We start from the raw sequence: 16,903 nt of genomic DNA, 5'->3' as shown, positions 1-16,903 counted from the left end.
TGATATTTTGTTGATTATTATGCGAAAATGGTAAAAATAAGTATACGTCAGCAAGAGGCTGCCGTATTCGCAGTGTCAATGATATTGGTGAAGTCAAGAGGACGGCAGGAATTAATTTCTTTCAAAAGTTTTTTCCCGATTTCGCCCGATCCATCTGACTAGAAAATTTTTTCAAAAGCGTTAGAAAGTTCATGTATAGGCATACTTCCCTGGTTAATAAAGGAATTAAATAATAATAATAAAGTATTAAAATGCGACAAGGACCTTTTCCGGAGGTTTGGCCTGTAAGTCGCTTTCTTACTTCTACGATCACATTTCAGACTTTTGAACATTAACTTTGATTTAGTTACATCTTCGAAAATTGGGATTAGACTTCTGTCTGGCTCTATTACAAGTTATACAAATGGACTTTCTGTCAAGCAACGATTGCATATCTGATCCGGCGAATTCTTTCTATTCTATTAAATTTCTATTTGCCTACAGCTGCTAACATTTGCGATACAAAACAAAAATTAAACCAAAAGAGCCGATAAAGGCGATGTGCGTGTTCGAACGTGTCGTTCGGAAGTGTTGTTTAGATTATGCTCTGATTGGATGATTCCCTGTAAACGTTCACCTTTGATTAGTCCGTTGCGGATGACCAAGTCCGACCTATTACAACTCCCTCTGCTTCTCTCGACTGCACCTGATAAAAAACTACCCGCCGGTGGAATCACGAAACCTGCAAATGCGGACCCAGCTAGGCTCGAGCTGAAGTTCGTTTTCAAACAAACTGACGAAAGTAGTCAAGACAAGTTTTTCTTCTTGTAACGAAGAAAGAGAACGAGAGGAAAGGGTTTGAAATGCAGTGGTCGATAAGTTTGAATAAACAGCGGGAAAACAACTTTCAAATCCCAAAAAGTGGCTAACGACAAAAGAGGATGCAATTAGCTGCCGGGACAAGATATGTAAAATAAGATCTCAAGTGGTGAAATGCGGTAGGATCTACCTTATCCTCCCCAGGTGGAGGGAAGCCCTTTCGTCATAAAAGTGACAAAATCATTCCTTCTCATTGATTCAACACTAACGGATACATTGCACACGTACTGGAAGCTTCATTTGATCTTGTTTGAAAACATTTGTGCATCATTATGGAGAAATGAATTAAAATGTTCCCATTTGTGCGTGACTATTTAGGTGGCGAAAGAGGAGACCGAAATAATGGAACCTGCGCTATTTCGATTTTTATTCAACGAAGATTTAAGTAAATGGCTCTCCATCATGCATCATGTGCCAAACACATGACTACTGTTCGCTATTACCTACTTGCTGAAAAAGGGAGAAGACCCCATCATTTCTGGCTAAAGATATCTTGGAATTGACGAACTAATCCTCAAACACGAAAAGGTGGACATCAATAATTTAAACAAGAGCGGGCGAAACGCGCTGGATTGCGCAAAGAACAACAAACATGGACAAAGAGAGGGAATTGCTAATCGATTAAAAGAAAAAGGCCAAAACAAAATATGAATGCTTTCATTCATAGGGGGAATAGAACTACTAAAAAATCGCGTTTTCAAATGCTGTTTTGTCCTAAAATTAAGTAGTCTATCGCTGGTGTGTATAGCGTTAATAGAATATTTCCTAGTGTTTATACTAGTGGGTAGGCTAAGAAACTGACCTTAATAACGGCAGTTGCGGTGTGTGTAAGGATCAATCTCAGGTTTCTGTTTTCTTACAGAAAGACATCGTCCGACAGCAGGAGCAGAAGCCATAATCCAGAGGTATGTATGTATGTATGTTTTGAATTTATATAGCGCACTATCGCAGGAATTTAATCCCGATCTAATGACGCTGTTTCGTTTCCAATTTGGAAGATGTGATTAATCACATCACCGTATGTTTAACGTCATATCCTTGAAAGCAATCAAGGATCCCTGTGTTATGCATGCTGCCTTTCTCCACGGCGCGACGCTACAGGTTTTTGACGGGTTCAGCTAGGTTTCGAAACCAGAGCCTCATTGCCTTTTTATGAAGCGTTGACGCTCTAATCCACTACACCACCACATCCCCAAGGTGACGGGAGGTGAGCTGAAGACGCCGGAAGAATATTTCCTAGATTGAATTGTTATCGTTAGTATTAATGAAATGTACAATTGAAATTCTTGAACTTTGGTGTCGTTTGGTGGCTCATCTCAGACCTTACCGAGGGATTCGATTGAGCAACAATGTACCCCGTGAGTTACCACCAAGTGCGGGATTGCCGTAAGCCAAGACAGAAAGAGCCCAAATCATCACTGCGGCACACACAACTTACGCAATGTCGAGGATTAACCAGTAACCGCCAAATGTACACACACTGCAGACACGCCAGGCTCCAACACTAGGATTCTCTAAAAAACGAAACAATAAAAATAAGTTAATGTTAGATAAACAAATACATACTGTACAAGCAATACAATTTTAAACAATTGTTATAGAATAAAGTATCCTCAAAATCATCAGTCCAAGTCTGTATCACATTTGCAAGAAATACTACCACAGAATGAGAATCAATCTTCCAGCTGATTGTGTTGGTGGCGAATGTAAGAAAAACCAAACATAAACAGCTGATATGAACAGGTCAATCAGGAAACCAACCTACGAGAGAGAAAATATAGCACTACCACAAATTAAACCTCACATTTAGAAAAAAATACTATCCTCACATGATTTCCTTAGATGTTACAGTTGAAAGTCATCCATACAGGGTGACTGGCCATCAAACACTAGCTGTAGGGCGCTGAAGGAATAAGGAACTCGTAATTACATCCAAAACAGTTGATTTCACTTCCAATCATCGGCCTGGAAACAGAATTTCTTTTGTTGTCATGAATTCTTAACTGGCTGACCAAAGTTATAATTTATAAATAGAACATACCAGCAGGATAGCCTTGGACCAAAATTCACAACTGTAATTTCTCGAGTGGAATCCCATCTGGACTGTATCACTACTGTAATAATCCAGTCATCTTGCTATACCGATGAGCAATTTTGAATCACTATCCAAACATCATGAAAAAGACATTATAGTTAATAATACAATAATCACCAACCAACTTATCTGAATTGTATAACTTAAAATAGAGTCCTTCATGACTAATATTGAATCACCACACAACTTTGTGCTGAACAGAATGAACATATCATCATTGCAGAAAGATGTCACATGATATCAGCTACGATTTAACTGCACTGCTGCACATGGGGAAAGGAATCGACCAAGTCTAGAATAGAACCAACACATTCTGTAAAAATTAGTTGAGATTAATGTAATTTACCACTTATCATTCAAAAAACAAAAATAGCTGATTGAAGCTGGTGCAGTATTCAACATTCATAGCCTTCGTCTCGATAAACAACTAAACACAACAATATCTTCCAATGCTCCACAACTAACGCAAAGGCTGTGACTGCCTCACCGTATGCTCCATGGTCCATGCTGCTGACTGACTGTGACTGGCTGACTGCATTTTTTTGGCGGGGAGAAGAAGGATTAAGGAAGAAGGAGGAGCCATACAGGCTAAGTTGGCAATGCATGTCATGTTGCCAAACCGAATTAAATACCGAAGGGAAATTAAGCGGCAAAGACGAGATTTTTAAAAATCTGGAAGAAAAAAAACAATAAAAATGAAATTTTGAAAATGATTACATTAATACCGCTAATACATCAACTATTGCTATGATATGAGTCATATGACGGGGTTTGGTTTACTTTACTATTTTTCTTTTGCTATTTATTATTACAGCAATATTAAATAGCAAAAGAAAAATGAACCTGTCTGCCATTACTTCGACACGGGGAAAAAACACTAAATCAATAATTAAAATTACAATTTTGTAGAACAATTTGCACTAACACGCATATTCCCGGGCAAGTTTCGCAATGTTCGTTGATGATTCCTAAAGGCATGGTGTATTAGTATGGTGGGGGAACTTATGGTTGGAATCGGCTATCTCGGCTGAAGCCAGTGGTCGCACCTGATCAGCGCTACCTGGTGGACAAATAGGTGAACTATGAGCTAAAAACCCCCTTGAATGCTGGCAACGGCAACGATTTGAAAATTCTCTGAGTCCGATTTCACATTGCTTGTGTAACTTAGTAACCTATAATATTCTATTTTGATTGTTATTAGACTAAGTAGATTTGTGTAATATTAAAATTGTATGAAATAACCAAAAAATATGAAAATAAATTGAATCAGAGAAATTTAATTGAGATTACTTTGTATTTACATCTTTGGTATGCGCTGTAGTTCCGAGTTTGAAACTTTTTTTAACACTAGCTTTTTCTTTTGCATTTACATTACATTACATTCAATTGCAATTACAACAGTTCAATTTACGGTTGAGTTTGAAAGTATAACAGGGAGAGTAGTAGTGATAGGCACAGGAGCAGAATCCATAATATTGTCGTCTTCAAACATTACTTGGCTCAGCCCAGGATCTAATTTTAAGAAATTGAAATATAACAACAGTTTGAATCACTGTATAGTGTTTTAAAATACCTGTTACAGTAGTAGTGATAGGCACAGGAGCATAATCCATCAGAGTGTCGTCTTCAAACATCACGTGGCTTGGACCAGAATCTAATTAGAAAATAACAAATTAAAAAATTATTGATTTAAAGGAAATTGCTCAATCAACATAAGTTCTTGATAAAGTTATACCTGAGAGAGCATTTGTGCAAAGCGATTTAGTTATAGGTTGGGAACTGTTCCTACAATCTGTGTGGTGAATAGTAGTTAACTGATTTAGAACAATGCTGGAAATAGGTGTCCCCAAAATTGACGTAATTGTTTTGCATCTTGGCTGCAGTTTCTTCTTCTTCACAGGACCATTTAGAGGCAAATCTTCCAATGATGGGCGTCTGTTGTTCTGTTGTCTTGTAGGCCCTGAAAAAAATATGTTGCGTGTGAATTATACTGACTGAAGAGTAAAGCAATTATAATGTACATATTTACCTAACACATGCTTTGGTGTAGCTCTGACATCTCTCAGTCGCCATTGTTGTGGATGTAGTTGGCCTAAAATAATTTACCCTTTATGATCTCAATCTCATCTTCATCAAAATGGAAAATGACGCCATTTGGATAAATTTTACACTACTCATTAATCAAATGATCAAACCATGATCATTGATCAAACGGTTACATCGTATACGAACATTAAATGGACGTCTTCGAACGAACGTGAACCGAAATGTCGATTTTTAAAAGAAATTAGTATCTTGGTTCATAGAGGGCACCAGAGAAGGTGCGACCAGCCCTGCAATTGGCTGTTAAGAATTTCGACTTTTGCACTAAGCTCCGCCTCTTGTCCGGAAACTGGCTTCATTCGAGATAGCCGATTCCAACCAAAGTTCCCCCACCATACTAATACACCATGCTAAAGGTAGGCTACAGTTGTTGTTAATGATGATGTCCATTCATTTCCATTATTAAAACTCTAAATATCTAAAAACCAACAAATAAAAAGTAAAAAAGAAGAAGAGATGAATATTCAATTTTGTTGCTGATTTTAGTTTACAGAAAATGAATGCAGTCAACGTTTTTGCAAACCCACCTAAAAAACAAAATTCTTAGTTGGCGAACTTACCGCTATGGACGCACTGTCGTTTTCCAGACATGTCCAGACCGGCAACATTGAATCCCAACCGGAATTCCGAAAACCTCCTTTATTTAAAATGCAATTAAAAGTTTAAAATAAATTGCAATAAATTCAAAACTAATTGAACAATGTTTGTTACACCTTACACTACATAACAAATCAATAAAAAAAGGTAAAATAGCATAAACATAATTAGAAATCTGATGTAACTGTGATGATACTCACAATAATAATACAATAGTAACACAAAGACTTTTAAATGTGTATTTACCAGTTTGTTTGAAGGGTACAGTTGCCGGTGACGATCTGCCGGGATTAGGCAGACGTCGGGCTTTTATACTGAGGGAAGACAAAGGGAAACTCGGGGAAACATATTGCACCATACCCAATGGTTATGGTCCAATAGAGAAATACAAAGAAAGGAAAGTAGGTGGTTTGGTCCAGTGATCAGTCACGGCCTATGAAAAGAAAGGGCAACAGGTGTTGATACATATTGTCTAATAGAGCGTCAACAGGTGTGGATACATGATGTCTAATAGAGCGTCAAGCAGGTGCGAGTTGCTTGGCCTCTACCAGAAGTGAAGTGGGTGGAGTTGTCACACTCCTCCCCTTCCCGGTGGTTCTTTTGTTCGGAGGAAGGATACACAGTAAAATACATTTTACAAGTCAGTTTTAAATTTGCTGCTATTTTAAGTGGTTGTATATTTAAGAAATTGGTTATCAAGAAAACGTGTTAAACAAACACAAAAAGGATATTTTAAAGGATAACATACATTTTCGTAAGTACGTAAAATTCAGAAATCCATTACCAATTTTAATTAGAGTATATGCTTAGTTGAATGGGGTCCTTTTTAATTTGAAAGTTGTTGCCGTAGATGATTGAGTGATTGTAGTCTTGCCTTGTGTGAGAAGCGTCGTGTGTGTGCGATGCGATGCGATGCGATGCGATGCGATGCGATGGCGCCGTCTGGGTGGAATTATTGTATAGTTAACTGCATCATGTTGTTAATTTTCTTTGTAAATTTTTTTTTTTATTTTCGAAATTGTGGCTGTCGCTCCAGTTCGGTTTTAACATTCAAAAATGGAGCCTTCGCAACAACACGCTCTTGAACTCGCTCTGCGATATTTTTATATCCCAGACGATGTTCATTTGTCTGTGAGTGATCGTCTGCGTTTTGACTGGATTCTGCAGCAGCCTTTAGCGAGCTGGCAGTTTTTAAATTTGCAAGAATTCCGTCGAGACTTTGTTCCTCCGGACGCGCGCGAGCGGTTATTTGCGTAAGTTTTTTCATTACTTTTTTTTTTTTTTTAAGTTTGTTGCTGTGGCTGTTTTTATTGTTGATTAACTAACTATTTCTTTTTGTTATTTGTAGGCGATATCCTGGTTATGCCAGGTATCGGAAATTTTTTGATATCCCGTCGGCTCGTTTTTTGTGGTTCTGCGAGTCGGGATTTGATGTATTCTTCCCCGAGGGCAGAATCTTTCCCAAAGAGGACTTGGAGTTCCCAGATTTAGGCCGGCTTCAACTTGGCGACTGATTATTGTAAGTCGTTCTAATTGTACCAAATTTTTATGTTTTTTGGAATACAATGTGGAAATGGAAGTTTCCTTTTCTTTTTTTTTTTTTTAGTTTAATTTGGGGAAGAGAAGGGAAAATGAAGTATAGAAAAACGAACATATGCATGTATTTTGGGTGAGTCTTAGAATGTAGGTTTTTTTTTTTTTTGTTTTTTATTTTTACTTTACTTGACTGAAGAAAATAGAGTGTATTATGATAAATTTAGGTGATTTTAATATGATTGAATTGAATATGGGAAAGGTTCAGTTTACTTTTATTTGATCGTGCTGGTTATTACGGAAGGAGAGAAAATTGACAATAGCTGCTATATGGGCGGGGTGGTTCTTACTTTTAGCGCTAGATGGCGTATGCGTTCACTTTCTTGTGAAAATTCGGTGTGAGTGATGCTTTCACTTTCGTTAAGGTATGCGTATTGCCAGCGGGGTCATTGACTTATTTTGTTTATTTATTTTTTAAATTGTATAGAGTTTGTAAGAATGATGCTGAAGAATATTTTACTTTTACTTTTCTAATTAGATATACTTTTGTAAGGTATTTGGAGATTTTTAGGAAGAATTTTTCTAATCTCTTGTTTGTCTTTCAAGTTTAGAGAATAATTGAACAGTAGGCCTATGCCTAACGGAAAACGAAAGAAAACAAAATAGGGTTTTTTTTTTTTTTTTTATCAAATTCATTTGTGTTAGTTAGGACGTTATTTTTATTTGTGTTTAGCTATTGATTGGTGTTTTTTACGTCCGCCCGGATTTTTTATGCACTAAGATTGAATTTTTTTATTTTTTTTTTTTATGTTAATATCCTGCATATTCGCCGCATTTTATATTCCGTATTCAGCCAATTTAAAGTTTGACACGAATATGGAAGAGAAAACAACACGACATGGGAATAGTTTTTTTTTTTAAATCTTAAATAAAACTACTAAAAAAAACTTTTAAAAGAACATGATCATTGATGTTTAATTTCATTAATTTATTCCATTGATCATAAGATTGCTTTTACTTTACTTGCTCTTTTCTAATTTTACTTTTGAATATTCTAGAGCTTTTCTCCAAAGTCTTTCGTAGTCATCGTCGTCTTCAAAGACTTGAACGTCTTGCGTTATTGCAATGACATTGGGTATAATTGGATTACGTTTAAAGAATAGATTAAATAGACAACTATCGATGCTTGAATGTTGCGAAGTGTTATAAGCGAATGTCACAAAGTCGAGGTACATATCCCAAGACTGAAAGAAAGAAAGAAGAAGAAAGTTTTTCGTTAACATAACAAGCAAGCATATCGCATAGTGTGCGATTAAATCTTTCTACAAGACCATCTGTTTGTGGTTGGTAACTAGTGGTCTTGATCTGCTTGATTTTAAATAACACACAGATATGAGAGATAAGTTTCGAATGAAAATTGGTACCTTGATCGGTTAGTACTCTTTCTGGTGGACCATATTTAGTATAAACTTTCTTTACTAAGTGTTCAGCTATCGTATAAGCTTTTTGATTCTCCATTGGAATTGTCATAACAAATCTACTTGCATAATCAGACAGAACTAATATATATTTATTTCCATTACTACTTTCCGTGACCGGTCCAACTACATCCATTGCGATCTGTTTCCAAACTTTGGTCACAGGTGGCAAAGGTTTAAGTGGTGCTTTAATTGAGCCGTAGGCTTTGCGTTTAGCACATGTGATGCAGTTGCTCACATATGCCTTAACGTCGTTGCCTAGTCCGGGCCAAAGGTATTGGCGTTTAATTCTCGCTAAGCTCTTTGTTACTCCTAAATGCCCTGCTAACATGTGGTCATGATTCACCTTATTATTTCTTGCTTTCTTTTCTTTTGGTACTACAATTTTTTCGTCATAGGTTACGAGTAAACCTGCATTATCAAATTGAAATTCTTGTTTGTCGTTTTCTTGTTTTTTCGTTCATTCACTAATTATTCGAATTATTTATTTGCAATATTTGTCGTTACGTTGCGCTGTTATCCAATCGTTTTGCATTATTTCGGGTTTTAATATAGCGCCTATTACTGGGAGTGGTTGTCTACTTAAACCATCTGCATTCTGATTCTCCTGGCCAGGACGGTGTATAAGAGTCATATTATATGCCTTCATTTCGTATGCCCAACGTGCTAATCTTCCGTGTGGGTCCTTTTTTTTCATCAACGTTTCTTACGGTTTATGATCTGTAAATACTTTAAAAGTTCTATCATAAAGAATGAATGAATAATAATGAAATGCTCTAATGCATGTACAATGGCTAAACATTCTTTTTCTGAAATATTCTAAATTCGTTCTCGTTCGTCTAAATGTCGCGAAGTATAAACTAAGCTATTACTACTTCGTGTTCTCCGTGTATGGCTTCTGGATCCGTTTCTGAGGGCGGTACATACTGTATCTGCGCTAATACTGCATCAATTCCGTATTCTGAGGCGTCCGCGTGACTAGAAATTCCCATGGTAAAATCTGGATACCTCAGAAGTGGATTGCTGGTTAGGCAATGTTTGATACGTTGAAAGGCGTCCCTTTCTTTCTTGCCCCATACCCATGTACTATCTTTTTTCGTTAGTTCTGTCAAGAAATGAGCTATTTCCACGTACTCGCGTACGAATTTGCGATAATAATTAGCCAAACCTAAAAAGGACGATAATTGCTTAACGTTCAACGGTTCAGGGTAGTTTAGTATGGAACGTTTTTTTCCCGTCGTCGGGATGAAATCCACTAGCTGTAATAATATGTCCTAGGTACTTTATCTTTGTCTTAAAGAAGTCACATTTACTTCTCGTCACACGTCATTACGTCACTTTTACTTATTTTAAGATTCTCTTGTGTTAGCAGGTCGAATACTATCCGCAAGTGTCGAATATGTTCATCCATCGTTTTACTAAAACGATGATGTCGTCCAAATAAACAAGTACAAATTCTTATAAGACATCTTTAAATAAGGTGTTCATTTCCCTCTGGAAAGTAGTACTCGGAGCATTGCACAAACCAAAAGGCATGCAGTTGAACTCGTAAAGTCCATACTCGCATATGAAAGCAATTTTTTATTTATGCTTTTCTTCTATTTCGATCTGCCAATATCCATTGAGCAAATCCAAAGTTGAAAAATATTTCGCGCCGTGAAGGCTATCGATAATCAACTGAATATTGGGAATTGGATATCTGTCTCTAACTGTTACATTGTTTAGCGGGCGATAGTCGACACAAAACCTCATTTGACCTTCTTCCTTCTTCGCTACTAGCAAGATAGGACAGGCAAATGGGCTGGTACTTGGTCTAATGATATTATTTCTTAACATATCCTCAATCTGTTTTTTTTTTTTTTTTTCACTACTAATCTCAATCTCTCTGGGGTGCGCCTCATGGGCATAACATCTGGTAATTGCGTGGTATGGATTGAATGTTAAATCGATTTCGCTTTACCCAACTCATTAATATTTTCGGTGAAAATGGAAAAATAGCTAAGCAACAAGTTGTTCAAATTTTCTTTCTGCTCCACTGGGACTCCTGCTAAATCGAGCTGTGGAGGTGTGGCTATACTGATTGAACATAATGATAAAGGGGGTATGATCAAGTTTCTTAATTCATTCTCATGTGTATAACTAATAATACGTTCACTGGGGTTAATAACAATCTTGTTAGCTGCAAGGAAATCATAGCCTAAAATACAACCTTCATCTAGATTTGTTATAACATAAAATTGGTGAATAAATGGGTGTCTACGAGCTAATCTAATGCTTAAGTCATATCTACCAATAGGTTTAACTACTACTACTGAAACTGTTCTAAATAACTGTACGTTTGGGTCGTTTGTAATTCTTAACTTGTAATTTCTAATATCATCATACGGAATACATATTAACAAACGGTGTGTTAAGAAGCTTGAAGCTCACTGGTATCTATTAAGTATTAATGCTTGTGTCTTAAGGTTACTAAATGTTACTGGGATTCTCATTAGTTGAGCTATATTAGCTATAATTGGTAATTTATGTACACTGGTGTGGTTAAAAAGTCCTATGGTCGCTATTCGATATTTAGACCTGCTAGCTGTTTTTCAAGTTTGGAAAGCTTATTTTTCTGTCTTTGAAGCTCTACGTCTTGCTCGTCTTCGTGAACTGAAATACCTGCAATTGTTGCTTTTAGACTTTTCTCTTCGTTCTGCTCCATTCTACTTACTATAGTTTCTGCTGCATAAACTATCTCGCAAACATCTTCATAAGGGCTATTTACGTCAATTCTGGTCCACACGGCCTGTACTATTTTTGGTAACAAGCCTTTTAGCAATATCTTTTGTTTTGCTTCTCCTCTAATTTTCTTAAGGGATCTAGCCAGAACTACGGCTTCAGGGGGTGCAATTGTTTCATCAAGAACTATTTCCTTTCCATGAATAATGTCATATAAATGATTAAGTCTTGAAACATAAGATTGGGTACTCTGATCAGGCATCTGTTTTAGTTTATTTAATTGTTTCTTAAGGTTCTCGATCTCTGTTTCCGTTAAAAATCTGCTAATGATAGCTTTCTCCCACGCATCGTAATCTTCTTTATTTGCAACGTGATCTATGTAGTCACTGTGCCAATCCGCGGCATCACCTCTTAATCTGTCTGAAAAATATTTAATTTTATCCTTAGCGCTCCATCCTGCGCTTTGCGCTACTCTTTCGGCGTCTTTTAACCAGTTATTTATAAGTTGATCTCCTCTTTTCCCTTTGTAAACTGGAATTGATTTTCGTTCATCCTGTGAGTATAGTTCACGGAGATGACTTTTAGTTAATGGAACATTGTTTGGATCGGGGGAAGGTGCTCTAGGGGCTTGCTGTTGGTTTAAAGGATTTGGTATAGGAGCGGTCGGTGGTGCTGGAGGATTCGGAGGAGTCGGTGTCATGTTTGGGGGTTGAGTGATTTTGCTGTCTGTTGTGCTAACTGTTGTTGTAACGTAGCTATATCTAAGTGTAATCCTTTATTTGTTTGTCTTAAAGAATCTACTGATAATTGTTTAGTGGCAACGTCCTGTTGTAATTTCGTTAATTGGGCAGTTAGTTGTACGTTCTGGTCTGTTAGGACCGTTAATTTCTGCTTTGCTGATTCTAATTCGGTTTTTGTTAGAATAAGTGTCTTATCGTCACTACTAGTTTGTGTTTTTAACTTTTCCTCTAAGTCAGTTATCAAATTTTTACGTAGATAATTAGTTCTTGTACTATCGTCTATTTCTCCAGTTAAACGTGTGTTTTCAACAAGGGCATCTGCAAGTTTCTTAGAAAATTTTCCTCGTATTTTATCTACTTCCTTCGCAGTCCTATATTTTTGGTTGTCTACCTATGTTTCAAGGCTCTTCGCATAGTTTTCTAGATATCTCTGTTTAAACAACAACGCACGTTTAAATAACCTAAAAGCTTTTGTCCGAAAATCAAATTTTTTGCTGTGCGCTGTTTCAATTTCTTGGACTATAGGATCGAAAATTAAGGATCGACTTTTATTTGGGTGAGGTAAGTTGTTAGGTTAGCTATTACTTTTTTTTTTTTTTTTTTGCATCTCCAGTAATATACTGTGAACCACCTAATTCTTTCTTATATAATTCATACGTATACTACTTTAAAGAGTTATAAACTTTACTTGATATTTCTTTCTTTTTCGCAAGTGTATCGCTTCTTGTTACACGTCGAGTGGAGGAACTATCTGATGCAACATCTTGAGAGAGTTAAATTAAATTATTCCACTCTAACAAAAATTTCTCTCTAATCTTTAAAACATCGTGTGGGAGTGAATTGGTATACTGATCTTCGTTTAAATCGACCTCCCCTATCAGGGACTCGTTCAATACAGAAAAAGATGTATCGCTAGAAGGTAAATTTTGAGTCGTCATTCACTTACCCATTCTGGTGATATCTGCTTCTTCCCTCGGTGGATGTGAAGTTTTAAATTGAATGTTCGTAACCAAAAACTGGCACGTTCACCAATTTGTGATGATACTCACAATAATAATACAATAGTAACACAAAGACTTTTAAATGTGTATTTACCAGTTTGTTTGAAGGGTACAGTTGCCGGTGACGATCTGCCGGGATTAGGCAGACGTCGGGCTTTTATACTGAGGGAAGACAAAGGGAAACTCGGGGAAACATATTGCACCATACCCAATGGTTATGGTCCAATAGAGAAATACAAAGAAAGGAAAGTAGGTGGTTTGGTCCAGTGATCAGTCACGGCCTATGAAAAGAAAGGGCAACAGGTGTTGATACATATTGTCTAATAGAGCGTCAACAGGTGTGGATACATGATGTCTAATAGAGCGTCAAGCAGGTGCGAGTTGCTTGGCCTCTACCAGAAGTGAAGTGGGTGGAGTTGTCACATAACAGTGGAAATGGACGATGCGAAAAGGGATTCCCCTGGCAAGTCTACATAGGCAACCCCAACGGCAATACACAGACACAGAGACAACAGACAAAGACAGACATAGCATTTTTCACTAGCAAACAAACAAACAAACAGTGCTGAAAATGAACGACATGTTGGTGGTAGTCACTATATTGGCTTTCCTATTTGTTTTGATTATCTGGATCATGAATATACTCTGCAGATCGACCGAAAAACAAACTCGGCATTCGTCTGCTAACCTGAATAAGATTAAACCTGACGTTGCATGCACCAAACAGCATGCACTTCCTCGACCTGTAATTAACGATGGATTTTCGACTCCCAGCGGAGAAGACTTGAACAACCAAAGTTTTCTTCGTCTGAAGGAAGACGAAAAGAACCTGATTGAATTAGAAAAAGAACGCATAGCGAATGAGTTGAGTCTAGTTCAATCACAACTGGCAGACTCCGATTCAAAGCTACGACAATTTCAAAATGTACACGACGAGTTGGAAACTACCAAATGCGAACTGGAAGAAAAGAAACGTGAAATTACTGAGATTAAAGGGGAAAATCTCCAGTTGACAAACGAGAATTCGGGGCTATGGCGCAAAATTGAAGCCAAGGATAGAGTTATTGCATATAAACGAGTGAATTTGGAGAAACTACAGAATAGTCTTGAAGAGAAAAAATTGCACAAGGTGCACGAAGAACTGGCTTCGAGTCAACGTGTTCTGGCATCCAAAAATAGAGCCATAACAAAACTTCAAGAGCAAAATCGAGAAAGTCGAGTGGAATTGGAGCAACTCCGGACTTGCCTAAATGAACAACAATTGGACACGCGCGAGTTGGCCATAGCTACAAGTGAGCTAGAGTCGAAGAATACAACCATTTCTGAACTTGAAACGGAAAATCTCCGTTTAGCCGAAAACGATTCGCAACTTTGGCGAAATATTGAAGACAGAGATAAAATTATCGCATCCAGTGCGATTGAGAAATACCAGATTTTATTGGATAAAGAACGTTTGGAGAATGAGTTGAGTCAAGTTCAATCACAACTGGCAGACTCCTCATCAAAGCTGCAAATGTTTCAGAACGTACACGACGAGTTGGCAGCCACCAAAAGCGAACTGGAAGAAACGAAAAGTCTAAATTCTGCCAATACAGGAGAAAATCTCCATTTGACAAATGAGAATTCGGGGCTTAGGCGAACAATCGAAGACAGGGATAAAATTATGGCATCCAGTGCGATTGAGAAAAACCAGATTGTATTGGAAAAACCAACGTTTGGCGAATGAGTTGAGTCTAGTTCAATCACAACTGACAGACTCCCATTCCAAGTTACGACAATTCCACAACAAGTTAGCAACTACCAAAAGCAAACTCGAAGAAAAGAAAAGTCTTATTACTGACATTACGGAGAAAAATCTCCGCTTGACAAATGAAAATTCGCGACTTAAGCGAAAAACTGAAGACAGGGATAGAATTATCGAAGACAGCGATAGAATTATGGCATCCAGTCGAGCGATTGAGAAGAACCTTGTGATGGATAAAGAACGCTTAGCGAATGAGTTGACTCTGCTTCAAACACAACTGAGGTCCAGCTCCAGCCCGCAAATGTTTCAAACTGTACACATCGAGTTGGCAATCACCAAAAACGAACTCGAAAATAACAAACGTTTAATGACTGACATTACGGAGAAAAATCTCCACTTGAAAAAAGACGATTCGCGTCTCAGGCGGAAAATCGAAGACAGAGATAAAATTATCGCATCTAGTGCGATTGAGAAAAACCAGATTGTATTGGAAAAAGAACGTTTGGCGAATGAGTTGAGTCTAGTTCAATCACAACTGAAAGACTCCCATTCCAACCTGCAAATGTTACAGAAAGTACACGACGAGTTAGCAACTACGAAAAGGGAACTCGAAAATAACAAACGTCAAATGACTGACATTGAGTCAAAGTTTGAGTCAAAGAATAAAACCATTTCTGAACTTGAAACGGAAATTCTCCGTTGGACCGAAAACGATTCACAGTTGAGGCAAAAATTGGAAGAAACTGATCGTCTTCTCCAATCCGGTCAGGCGGAAATGGAAGAACTACGAGTATCCCAGACCGAAAGGATCGAGCGCTTACAGGATCAAGTGAAAAGTCTAGAAGAGAAGAAGAAGAAATGGAAGAAGCCGTTCGAAAATTTGCCAAAATGGAAGATATTTAAGCCAAAAGAAATTAAACCGAAATTGGCGGCAGAAGTCGGATGAGGCAGCGATGAGGTGCGAATCCTCGGCTGACCCTCGGACGCCATGGGAGTAATGTAAAGAGGATTGAAAACCAATATGGGGTTAAGGTTATAGGTTTAATAAACGTAATTCAAAATCTGCCGGTAACAATGGAGTGCCCTGAAGCCTGAACTGGACACGAGAGGAAACATCTTTGCCAACGGTTATTTGTCGAGTGAGCTCGGCATCAACAATGACGTAAGCACTCATCGACCATCTAACGATAAAGAAAACAAGGACGTTACCATTTGGGAAAAGTTAGAAAAATGTCGTAGAATGTACTTAGTTCTTCCAAATTAATTTCGCTAAATGTTTTGTCTTGTTTTTTAAATTAAAGTTAAGTAACAATTGAAGCTGGACGTCAGTTTTACCTATGGGAATAGTTGTTGCCTTGCGATGACGTTGCCTCCTCGTGACAATCCAAAGGGATTGGTGGATGAACCCGTCGACGGAGTTGGTTCGCTGGTCGCTGGTGTGAAGTAAGTGTCACTTGTATATAAGTTGAGTTATCATGGCTCCTATATACGGTGAAAGGAATTAGATCGTTTTCACTCGCACGCCAGTGTACAGTTGACTAACACCTTGACGGGGGGTTTCAGTACCCTCAAACGAGTCCGTCAGTTTCTGACGTGCGTTGCGGGTGGACAAAGCAGCCGAGCAAGTGGGCGACTATTTCGATGGTGGGTGAGCTGGTCCAGTTTCTTTTATTTGTTTATTTTCTTTTAATTTTGTTTTTCTCTCTTTATCGATTCAAATAAAATCTCATTTTAAATTTCAAATCTTTTACTTGTTTCGTCATTTATTTTCCAATGCGCAGCCGGAGAAGGAAGATGCCTTTCATATGCAGCACAATATCAAGGAAAAATATACTTCTGGCATCAGCAATGAACATGATAGAGACGTGCATGAAATATTGTTACGAAGGCCGGGGTAAACCAAACGTTATCATACGTTATCATGTTAAAATCATACGATGAAAAAAGAATCCGGAACTGCATTCAGTAAATATTCGATTAAATAGTGAATCAAAGAAAGAAAAAGAGCTCTTGAAACACGACAGTCTCGGGAG

At 37.6% G+C, this 16,903-nt stretch overlaps 2 long non-coding RNA genes across 8 annotated transcripts; one reads left to right on the top strand and one right to left on the bottom strand.

Moving 5' to 3' along the window:
• Nucleotides 1-1,342: 1,342 nt before the first annotated feature.
• LOC124343102 lies at nucleotides 1,343-6,065 on the top strand. The gene is made up of 3 exons (XR_006919159.1): nucleotides 1,343-1,763; nucleotides 2,056-2,129; nucleotides 6,051-6,065. It is a non-coding gene; the product is annotated as an uncharacterized LOC124343102 (long non-coding RNA).
• LOC124343091 lies at nucleotides 2,053-3,529 on the bottom strand. Of its 7 annotated transcripts, none has more exons than XR_006919147.1 (7): nucleotides 3,441-3,529; nucleotides 3,097-3,245; nucleotides 2,900-3,020; nucleotides 2,688-2,823; nucleotides 2,519-2,619; nucleotides 2,297-2,372; nucleotides 2,054-2,094 (listed from the first exon to the last, which is right to left on the bottom strand). It is a non-coding gene; the product is annotated as an uncharacterized LOC124343091 (long non-coding RNA). The 7 variants fall into 7 exon arrangements; XR_006919144.1 differs by having other exon boundaries at nucleotides 3,097-3,266; nucleotides 3,441-3,511; XR_006919146.1 differs by having other exon boundaries at nucleotides 3,097-3,216; nucleotides 3,300-3,468.
• Nucleotides 6,066-16,903: the final 10,838 nt, after the last annotated feature.

This window comes from Daphnia pulicaria, chromosome 6, assembly GCF_021234035.1.
Source record: "Daphnia pulicaria isolate SC F1-1A chromosome 6, SC_F0-13Bv2, whole genome shotgun sequence".
Taxonomy (NCBI): domain Eukaryota; kingdom Metazoa; phylum Arthropoda; class Branchiopoda; order Diplostraca; family Daphniidae; genus Daphnia; species Daphnia pulicaria.
Note: the sequence above shows the minus strand (reverse complement) of the source record. Positions and strands in the feature narration are given on the sequence as shown.